Source organism: Trachemys scripta, chromosome 24, assembly GCF_013100865.1.
Source record: "Trachemys scripta elegans isolate TJP31775 chromosome 24, CAS_Tse_1.0, whole genome shotgun sequence".
Taxonomy (NCBI): domain Eukaryota; kingdom Metazoa; phylum Chordata; order Testudines; family Emydidae; genus Trachemys; species Trachemys scripta.
The window spans coordinates 4,530,506-4,542,427 of NC_048321.1; positions in this window are offsets into that span (position 1 = coordinate 4,530,506).

The window sequence follows — 11,922 nt, forward strand, 5'->3', positions numbered from 1 at the left end:
AAGAAAAACTCCACCCTCCCCCCACCCCTTTTTCTCCCCCCCCCCCAAGCCTTGTGTCTCTGCTCCGCTAGTTGGGGAGAATCCAGGGCCAGCAATGTGCTGTGCAATGTCATGATATACACAGCCCGCCCCCCACCCCCTGCGTCTGTCTGTCGGCTGTAAGGCAGAGCTCTGTTTGGGAAGTCAAAGGGCTGCATCAAATCCCCCTTGGCTCCAGCTGACTGTGATAAATGAAGCTCCCCAGAGGGACCCAGCCTCCACACTCAGGGGCTTAGTTGGGGCTTTTTATGCACTTCCTGAGAGGAACAGACGTGGGTTTGTTTGCAGAGTTTGGGTTATAGGTCCATGTGAGTTGTGGGGGCACACAGAACGCCTGAAATGGACGATGCACTAAGGCATCTATCCTTCCACCAGCATCTATCTGTCCATCTGTCCATCTACCTCCCACACACCCCCATCTCTTCCTCTTTCACCTGTACACCCCTCTCTAGCCATCCCCCAGCGCTGTGTTTTGCTGGGATGGTTATAGGTAAATACACAGGCAGAGTTCACGTCACCTCTCCGGCTCTGGTGCAGCTGTCGCAGTGGCCCAGAGCGGCCCCTGAGGCTGGGAACGGCTCAGGGACTTGACCTAGGCTCTGGGAACGGCTTGAGGACTCAGCCCAGGCTCTGGTGTGGTGTGACTGGCTGTGGGGAGCTGCTCGGCTGCTGTCTGGGCTGTCCCCACTGTGTGGACACCAAATCAAAGACCCTGTTCTGCCAACGTCTGAGCCAGGCCGGTCTGCTGGGTGCGGCACAGAGGGGGGAATAAGGCTCCTAGGTTCTACTCATGGCTCTGCTTCTGCTTAGGGCAGTCCCCTGCATGCTCCGTGCCTCAGTTTCCCCCATTGCCATGCCAGGCAGAGTCAGGGGTTTAGTCCATGCCTGTGTATGAAGAGCCCTGTGCTGGCAGCTGCTAGTGAAGGGCTGAGGGCTGTTATCTCTGCAAGAGGCTCTTATCACAGATGACCAGCCACTCTGGAGCCACAGGCTAGCTCAAGATACAGAGAGCCCTCGCTGCTCAGGGGAGACCAACCACAAACCATCAGCACCCAAGTGGAGCGGGGTTGCAGCGTCTGCAGGGTGCAGAGTATTGAGGATTGTCCTGGAATTGCAAGCTATCCCTTTAAGAGTGTGGAGGGTGAGGGGGTTCCTGGTCCTACTTGCAGTTTAGGGGCCTTTGTAGGGAAGCCTGCAAATGGTGATGGGCAGTCAGGCTGGCCCGAACCAGCCTAGAGCATGGTGGGGTGAGTGGTTCCTCTCTGCATAGGGAGCAGCCTGCTTTATCTCTCACACATTCCTAGATTTCAAGGCCAGAAGGGACCATCATGATCATTTAGTCCAATGTACTCAGACCTCAGTGGTTCAGGAGCCAAAATTGATTAGCCTTACCCAACAGAGCCACAGGGGTGTGAATTTATTGTTTCATTTACTGTAGTACTATTCATATTTAAACAGTGTGACAGGGAAATATTTAGTTTATATATATTATTATATTATATATAAATTATGATATCTATATATTATTCTCACAGCAAATAAGTTGATAACTTAGTATCTTAATTGGTTAATAACTAGGGCCCTACCATATTCACAGTCCATTTTGGTAAATTTCATGGTCATAGGATTTTAAAAATCTTAAATTTCACGGTTTCAGATATTTAAATCTGATACTTCATGGTGTTGTAACTGTGGGGATCCTGACCCAAAACGGGATCATGGGCAGGGGTCACAAGGCTATTGTAGGGGGGTCACGGTAGTGCCACCCTTACTTCTGCGCTGCTGCTGGTGACGGCACTACATTCAGAGCTGGGTGGCTGGAGAGCAGCGGCGGCTGGCCGGGTACCCCGTTCTGAAGGCAGCGCTGCCGTCAACAGCAGCACAGAAGTAAGGGTGTCAATATCATACCGTGCCACCCTTACTTCTGCGCTGCTAACTTCAGAGCTTGGCGGCTGGTGAGTGGCGGCTGCTGGCCAGGAGCCCAGCTCTAAAGGCAGTGTCACTACCAGCAGCAGCACAGAAGTGACGGTGGCATGGTGTGGTATTGCCACTCTTACTTCTACACTGCCACTGGGGGTGGGTCTGACTCAGCCATGGGGTGCCCCCAGCCCCAGCCCTGCCCCTCCCCAGTGCTTGGAGATGAAAAGGGCCTTGGGCTGGCTGCGTGTGTTTGTGGTGACCACAGCGACCCCCTGACCACAGCCCCCTGGGCAGTCACCCACATCACCCACCCATAAGGCTGGCCCTGCCACCCCTCAAAAAAGTGATAACCCCCCCTCCCCACCATGCCACCCTCACTTCTGCACTGCTGGTGATGGTGGTGCTTCCTTCAGAGCTGGGTGCCTGGCCGGCAGCCACCACTCTCTGGCCGTCCAGCTCTGAAAGCGGCACAGAAGTAAAGGTGGCAATACTGTGACCCCTCTACAATAGCCAGATTTCACGGGGGAGACCAGATTTCACGGTCCGTGACACGTTTTTCATGGCCGTGAATTTGGTAGGGCCCTATTAATAACATAGGAAAAACATCCTGATTGGTTAATAACTTAGATCAGTTAATAATTAAATCACACTGTGTTAATATAACGGGGCTGCAAAGAGCCGCAAGGAGACACGTTAACCAGACACTTGCAGCTCACGAGCCGCAGTCTCGGCACCACTGATCTACTCTGACGTCCTGCACGTGACAGGCCAGAGAATCCACCACTACCCACCTGCTCCGCCACTAGGTCCAGAACCTCTGGCTGAGTTACTGGAGTCCTTGATTTAAAGATTTCAAGTTACAGAGAATTCCCCATTTACTCCAGTTCAAACCAACAAGTGACCGTGCCCCACGCTGCAGAGGAGGGCGAGAAACCCCCAGGGTCTCTGCCAGTCTGACCTGAAGGAAAATTCCTTCCCGACCCCAAATACGGCAGCCAGTTGGCCCCTGAGCGTGAGCTTCAGGTTACTGTGTGCTCCCGTTCTGGGTTACGAGAATGAAAATGGAACCTGCCCAGATGGTATTTTTAGCTGTCTTTAGATGTGTGCCACGAACATAACAAAGGGGTAATGGACTCAGGGGGCAGCCAGAGGGGAGGGAGCACAGGTCTCATCCCAGCTAGTAGAGACAAGAGGGGTGAGGGGCAGATGTGTGGGAGAAAGCCACACTTGGCAGCAGTTTGCCTGAGCGTCTCAAGGCTCTGCATGAACTCGGCCTGACGGCCCTGCTTGGGGAGGAGGGTGGGGAATTCCAGTGTGCTTACCCTGTATTTCAAATGGGGAAACTGAGGCACAGAGGGGCGGGGTGTGACTTGCCCAAGTGAGGCAGTGACAGAGCTGGCTATAGAATCCAGGAGTCCTGGCTCCTAGTCTAGCCCCTAGATATATTCCCAGGGCTGGGTATAGAACCCAGGAGTCCTGACTCCCAAACTCATGCTCTAACCATTAGCCTTGCTGCCTTTCCAGCAAAGAAAGCTGGTAGGGCTGCCAGACCTAGGGCAGCAGTCCTGTGTTAGTCTGCACACCATGTGAACGTTATCGTCAAAGCAGAAATGGGCTTGCTGGGTCTGCTGGTGCATGAACCCGGCCTGCCGTCCCCATGCAGCGCAGCGAAAACTTAGCCGGGTCAATACACTAAGCAGGCACAGCCGGGAAGGCACCCTGGGGCAGGAAGGGGCAGTCAGCAGGAGCCGGATCTGCAGCCTTAGAAGAATCTCTTGTTAAATCAGCTCTTTCTTTACTGCCTTTGGGCTCTGCGTCCTTCCCAAAGCAACGCAGCCTGTGATGGCCACAGACAGGGAGACCCACGCAGAGCAACGGAAAACGCAGCCCCCGAGCCCTGAGAAAATGACACCGATTTACTGGAATGAGTTTAGAAACTGATGCCGTTAAATCGGTGCCAATCTCTCCTCGCCCGTTTCGGTTTAAGAGCGTCAGTCTGAGAGGGCAAGTCTACACCGCAGCGGCGCAGCTGCACCAGACAGGAGAGCGCTTTGTCTTTGTCTATGTCTGCGGGAGAGCGTGTATGGACGGCTCTTTTACACCCCCGAGCAACGTACGCTAGATTGACTTCAGCGGTAGTGTAGACCTGCCCTCTGGAATCAAGATAAGCCATATGGGTGCCAGGAACCCTTCCCTTTAAACAGTAGCATGGATAGACGGGGAGGCTCTGCTCCACAGCAGATTGAAACTGGTTTGGCTAAATGGGACAGTTTTCTCGTGTAGACAAGGCTGGTGTCATTTAGCCCGAAGTACAGAAATCAGGGCTTTATCTTGTGCAGTGTGAAACACGGACGTGTTGCTTCCATAGGTGCGGTCCAGCTCCTCTCCGATGCCTTCAGAAGGGAGCCGCCAAAAGCAAGCACATTTCCCCAGCTTTAATTCCAGCCTCGCTCCCCCACTGTCCGGGGGGGGGGGGGGGGAGATTAGCCCCAGGAGCCATGGAACTCAGCCTTTGCTTCCCAAATCTGCTTTTAATTTGTTTGCTTTTTAAATCCCTTCCAAGAATGACCCCCGCCGAGCGCCGGGCTGGGATTTTCCATCCCTCATCCACACCGTTTCTCTAAGGAGCTAAGGGACATGTGGTGGAGCTGACAAGTTCCCCGTGCTGCATTACAAGGGGCTGGGAAGGTGGTGGTGCCCTTTAAGAAGCCATGGTTAGTTTCGGGGCTGTGGTTCTCCTGTCTTGGGGTAGGGCCCAGAGAACCTCAAAGGTATTTGGGCTCCTAACTCCCATTGGAATCGATGGTTTTCGGCCTAGGTACCTGCAAAGTGCTGGCTCCATTTCAGGTGACCTCCTCCTCTTAGCCATGCAGCATATGGAAAGCGCTGAGATCATAGAATCATAGAATATCAGGGTTGGAAGTCCAACCCCCTGCTCAAAGCAGGACCAATCCCCAGACAGCTTTTTACCCCATTTCCGTAAATGGCCCCCTCAAGGATTGAACGCACAACCCTGGGTTTAACAGGTCAATGCTCAAACCACTGAGCTATGGACATCGGTGGGTGGGACTTCTCCTCAGTGGTCCCTTTCTCATTCAGGTGGGTGCCATTCAGGGCGATGGACTGGGGCAGTAGCCAGAGCAGGTGATATGGCAGCCAGACTCCTGGGTTCTAGTCCTGGCTCTGCCGCTGTGTGACCTTGGGCAAGTCACTTCTGCGCCCGTGCCTCAATTTCTCCATCTCATAAACTGGCTTATCTCAGGGGAGACTGAATGTTGAGGAAGCACCTTGAGATCTGCAAGTGGAAGGTGCCAAGGAGGGAAATTCATAGCGCCTGTGTCCCCTTGGGAGTCTGGGGCAACCAAGGGAGCCCCTGACTGACAATAGGTAACACACCACCTCAGCCAGAATGCCCTGCCCCAAGGGGTGCTGGCAAAGTCCCTGCCCATGGGTCCCCTGTGTCTGGGGGAGTTAGCTGGCAGCAGGAGGGGGTGCCCTATCCAGGCAATGTTTTGTAACTGACTAGGGCATTGGGCACCAAGGTCCTTCCCATCTCCTCCTGCTTCTGGGCTTCCTTTCATGGAGGAATTAACCCTGCATGGGAGGGTCCTTTCTGATCACCGCACTGGATCCTAACGGTCGCTCTGCTGCTGAATCCTCGTAGCCTAGGTCTTTCTTTCCTTTGTCTCCCTCCACTCTCCCTTTCATACCTTTGCTTGTGACTCTCTTGCTCTCCCGTCTCTCGCTTGTTTCCTCCCCCCTCACTCACTCTTTCACTCCTCCGCCTCGTGCCCCTGCTCCCCAGCAGGTTCCCGCGGGCCCTGGCACGAATCCCTCTTCCATCCTGCCCCTCGCTGGGCTCGGGGCAGATTAGTGCTTAACAAGCACGCGGGATTAAGGCTCGCTGCATGCCAGGGGACGCTCCGTGGAGAGGGACGGGTCCTGGCACCGACAGCCTGCAGGGGCCTCATGCTCAGTGCCAACTGGATCCGATGCAAACAGAACCATCAGGCCATGCCCTGCGCCAGCACCCCCAGATCCCTGCAGCGAACCCCCTAGGAAGAGGCTCGTTTCCCCGTGCACCAAGGGGTGGGCTGTCTCCACGCACTGCCCAGGCTCCCCATCGGGGCTATTCCAGAAGAGGAGAAGCGACTCAGGACAGAAGAGGAGTCTTTGGGCCCAGCCGCCTCTTCCCCTCTTTGTTCCACGACTTGGGAAACCTTTTCGACGAGGAAGAGGGCCCAGGCTGAGGCCCTGCTCCTGCATGTCATGGGCATGACCCACCTGTGAGCACGTCTCCTGGCAGGATCGGGGCCTGGCTCGCCCAGTACAGACAGAGCCATCTGCAAGGGCCCGGCGCCGCCTGGGAAGATAGACGCAGATCTCCATTGTCCCCGCTGTTCAGGTGGGGAACTGAGGAGCAGAGAAGGCAAAGGACCAGCCCAAGGAGTCTGCAGCAGAGAAGGGATTTGAACTCAGATCTCCCCGGCGAGTGCACTAACCATTGGCCCGTCCCGACACATCCTCTGATTTACTGCATTAAGCTACTCACTGGTCTGGTGAGAAGGGCCAGCCTGGCAGCCCGGCAGGCTGTCGTCCTCTGTCGATCCACAACGCAAGGAGAGCAGACCAAGCTCAGGTTCAGCTAAGCATTGGCCTGGCCTCCTGTGGCTCATCTGAACTGCCCTTCTCAGAGGGCTGCTCCAGCCCTGACCCCCCTCCGCCCCCATCCCATGGTGTCCCAACAGAGACGATGAAATTCAGAGGAGCGAATCAGGAAGGGGTTAAATACTTCCTGGAGGGGAGATCTTCTGGCTACAAAACAGCTGTTTCCCCCCCCCCAGCCTGCTCTGAATGGGGCGGGTCATTTATGTTTGGGCTTAGGGACTCGTCTGACTCTTTGGGTGGGGGGGGTGACGGGTCCCCCATGGGGTGCAACATGGAACTGAGATACAGCTGAGCCCTCTGTCTTACCAGTCTGGGTTCCCTCTCACACTGTGACAGTGTAACAAGCTGCAAAGCCCTCCAAGCTTGCTTTCACACCACCATCCACAGGCAGGGGCCACACCCAGCTGTGTCCATGAACGCTCTGCCAGCCACTGCATGAACCAACAATAGAGAGGCTCCAGCCAAAATACTCCCAGCTCCCCAGCCTAGGACCCCAAAGCTGTACTGTCCTGCCCTGGTCAAAAGCTTGACCGGGATGAATTACCCAGTCCACCCCTCCCTCGATGTGCAGAGGAATATGCACAAATTTTTGTTAACTGAGCTGAGATTTTTCCCCAAACACTTCACTCAAACCACAATGTTTTCGGTAAAAATATAAACCAGATTTATTAACGACAGAATGATAGATTTTTAAGTGATTATAAGTGATAGCAAACAGATCAAGGAAGATTACTTGAGAAATAAACAAAACCCAATCTAAGCCTAATACACTACACAGGATGTGAATCAAGCAGTGTTTCACCCTGTTAGATAGTATAAGCAGTTTGCAGATGTTTTATACACAGGCTGGGAATCCTCTCTTCCAGCCTGGGACCACCATAGGCGCCGACTCCATGGGTGCTCTGGGGCTGGAGCACCCATGGGGAAAAATTAGTGGGTGCTCTGCATCCACTGGCAGCCAAGCTCCCCTTACCCCCCACCCCACCTCCTCCTCCCCCCCGATCGCGCCGCGTTCCCGCTCCTCCGCCTAACTCCCAGCATTTCCCGCCCGGCCGCCGCCAAACAGCTGTTTGGCAGCATTAGCATGCGGGGGGGGGGGAGCGGGAACGTGGCACATTCAGGGGAGGAGGTGGGGAAGAGGCGGGGCCAGGGCGGGGATTTGGGGAAGGAGTTGGAATAGGGGCAGGGAGGGTGCGGAGTTGGGGCGGGACTTTGGGGAAGGGGTTGGAATGGGGGCGGGGAAGGGGTGGGAAGAGGCTGGGCCACATGGAAAGAGTGGAGTGGGGGCAGGTCCAGAGGCAGAGGGGGGGTCAAGCACTCAGGGGAAAGACAGGAAGTCGGCGCCCATGGGGACCACCACTTTCCCCAGTTCAGTCTTTGTTTCTAAGGTGTTTCCAGGTGTTGAGTTGTAGAGGGAGTGAGGCCCCTTGGTGATGTCACTTCCCCCTTTTATAGTTTCTTCCATATGGCGGGAACCCTTTGTTCCAAGCCAAGTTCCCAGCCCAGTTTGTGGAAAAATACAGGTACCAAAATGGAGTTTATGTGATCTAGTCACATGCCCCTGCATGCTTGCTGAGTCATGACAGCCATTCTCCATTGGCTGTCTGAAGGGTCCCCAGGTGAGGACAAGCCTTTTCCATGGCCATTGTCTTTGTTGATGGGCCATTAGCACTGTCTAGCTTATTCGTTGTTGTACCTGAAAGGCTAGATGTGGGTGCTTCTAACTTCACAACATCTTAGCAAAACATCATAACTCCACATACAACGACAGCCCATACAATCCAACAGGATATTAATGTTCGTCAGATCAAGACTTTTTGAATGCTACCTCACAAGGCAGACTTCGTACAGCACTTATCCTAATTACATGATAGTGGTGAATATGGGGGTGCCAGGGTGTCACAGGGGGGGTTGAGCCATGAGAGCCCAATAGCTCTTTTCCAGCAGTTTCTGTGAGTTTTCCAGCTGGTCTCTGCCAGTGGGGGCTAAATCCACACAGGGGACACTGGTTTGACATTGCAGCACTTAACGACTAGGTGCCCTGCAGCCCAGCAGAGCCCTCTGCCCGGGGTTCAGGGCCCAGGCTTCCAGTGCAATGCAAGGGGAGGGTCGGGCACTTAAGAATGGGAGCCACCAAGCTGGCCTGTGGAGCGGGGAATTGCCCAAACTAGCCAATAGGAAATGCGGGGGGCGGGCGCTAAGTCCCACTACTCAAAGAGATTTAGGCACCTCCCTCCACTTGGGATGTGCAGCCATGAGCCCTCTCCTGGCATTGGCTGCCTGATCCGGGTCAGCCCTTTCTCACTGGTGGGGAGGCGCGTGGGGAGCCAATGTTAATGACAGAGCCGGGCGAAAGCCACAAAATGCTGCTTAGGGATCTGGTTTCTACCCCCTGATCACTGCGCAGCAGAGTCTGGATTGTGCCCGTTTGTAATTAATATGCCTCTCGCATCCCCTGTGGTTATTAATCCATCCCCACTAAACCAGTCCTCGGGTCTGTGGCTGTGTGTGACATAGTTACCAAATCACTGCCCCCCTGGGAAGGGAGTCTTGTCTGATGATTAGCACCTGGCATCAGGACTCCTGGGTTTCCTTTCTATCTCTGCCACTGATTCACTGACCTTGGGTAGGTCACTTCCCTTTTCTGTGCTCTCGGTTTAATGGGAACAATCATCTTTACAGCGGGGCTGGGAGGATTGCTGTTTGTAAAGTGCCCAAGATCCTTGCATTGGCACTCTGCCCTATAGCACTTCCCATCCACAAATCACCAAACTCTTGGAACAGGTGGGCCAGACTCCCCTCCCGCTTTTACAGATGGGGAAACTGAGGCACGGCAAGGGGCGGTGTCTTGCCACAGTTTCCAGAGCGAGTCAATAGGAGCAGCAGGGTTGGCCCCTCACCTCTGGAGCACACTGCCTCCCGACTTAGCATGCAATCTCTGCACCCCTTGAAAATCATACCTATTAGCCTGTATCATATGTATTAGTGTAATCCTAACCGGCACTGAATTATCTGTACTCTGCGAGGGACGGAACTTCTGCCCACCACGGAACCTGACCCCGTACCAGCATGTGGAGAGCTAGAAAAATTATTTCGCTGACTCCACCTCAAAGAATTCTATCCCAACAATGAAAACACCCAACATCCCCCACCACGACCACATCGCCACCGACAGACAGTCGTAAGAAAACAGACTCATCTGGCCGGACTCCCCACAGGGGACCCATTGAACATTCTTATACTGATTGCTTCAGGAAGAAAATTAACAAACATCCCATCCACCACAATCTCTCCAATGCTAAGAGGACAGTCCCTGAAATCCAACCACCAGAGAGGCCAACTGACAGCTCTCCGACACCGCTGACTATAAAGAACTCAGAGAAGACCCCATATCATAATTCACCCAGTCATTTAAGGATATCATCAAATACTTCCAACTCCAAGAAAATCTCTGTGACCTTATCCCTCACAAACCCACCTGAAGGACCTACTGCATGCGTCCCAAGACACAGAAACAAGGGAACTCAGGCAGACCCGTCATAGCTGGCCATGGCATTCTCACTGAAGAAATATCAGGACTTGAAGAAACCATCCTCAGACCACTCATCATACAAAGGGCCACCTTTCTCCAGGACACAATCAGCTTCCTCCAGAAACTCCACAACATTAGCAATCTCCCTCAGAACACCATCCTTGACACCATGCATGTCACCTCCCTGTACACCAACACCCCTCCCCATGACGACATCGCTGCCCGCCTCAAATAATGGACAACTCTCAGAGATCCACCCCAAATACATTGCCAGACTCATCCATTTTCATCCTCACCCAGAACCATTTTTCATTCAACATCAAACATTTTGTCCAAATCGTGGGAACAGCCATTGATGCTAGGGTGGCTACCCAATATGCCAATTTCTGGACAAAGGCATCACAAAACCAAAGATAGAACCGAGATACATCCATGATATTTTCACCCTCCGGCCGATGACCTAAACTCCCTCATAGATTTCCACCACAACTTCAACCACCATCACTCGTCCGTCAAACTCGCTCTGGAAAACTCCCACACCAGCATCAACTTCCTGGACCCAAAGATCAGCTTCAACCATGGAGCCCTGCAGACAACTATATACAAGAAACCCACGGATTACCACCATGACCTCCATAGATCCACCCCCCAAACACACCAAGAAATCTGTTATCTACAGCCAGGCACTCAGATACCACCAAATATGCTCTGAGGAGAAAATCCAGGATACACACCTTAGCCTTAAAACTGCCTTCACCAAACAAGAATGCTCCACCAGGGAAGTAGCTCGCACCATGGAACAAGGCATGAAAGAACCTGTTTGGGGGAACTTCCCAGGCCACCCTCTCTCAGGATCCCCCCATCCTCTCTCTGCACTGCAGTTCTCCCAGCCTGGCATAGCAGTGGCAGGAGGAGGGGAAGACATTGGGGTGAGGAAGGGGGAGAGGGGATGTGATGGGAGGAAGGATTACGGGGGGCAGAGCCCTTGCAGCACAAGGACGGGTCACAAACTCGGGGGGCAGACCCTGCTGGCTGACAACTGCGGTGGATGGGTTGCTCCCTCCTTCCCCCATATTTTAGTGTCCTGCAGGAGTTCTGGCTTGGGGTGTCTCCTAGCGCTCACACTCCAACCTCAGCAGATTCCCCCACCTCCTCTCTCCCTTGATGGCCCCCCATCCCCCCAGGCTTCTCCATGGGGGGCAGCAGACCAGGCCTGGGCAGGGGACCTCTTAGCCATCTCCCCATGCAGCTGGGCCCATGGCACCATCTGACAGAGGCCAGCGAATGAGGCCTTGCTTCCCCCAGTGCCCGTGGGGCCCACCCCTCCCCCTGGAGTGGCCCTATTCCCAGCTCCCTGGTGTCCCTGGGGAGAGGATCAGCCAGTGGGGTGGTCCAGAGCCAGGGATAGCCCACCCCAAAGGCCTGGGCATTGGATCTGGGGTCCGGTTTCGAATCCCTCCCTTCCTCCAACCAGGAACCAGCAATTCCGGACTGGGGGGCTCATTCCCAAAGTCAGTCGTACGCAGCCCCCATCCAGACCCCTCAGTAGCAGGGCCTGGGACCCACGAAGGGGGCAGCTCTGGGTGTTGGGCACTATCTGGGAGGGGAGGAGCTGGAGCTAGAGATCTGCGGGCGGGGGTGGGGGAGAGCGTGTGTGACGCTTCCCAGGGACAGTTTGGTTTCCTAAGTTACAGAAATCCAGGGCCCCATTTCCTACGCAGGAGCCGCTTGGCCCAAGGTTGGTTCAAGGTCTGCCAGGGACA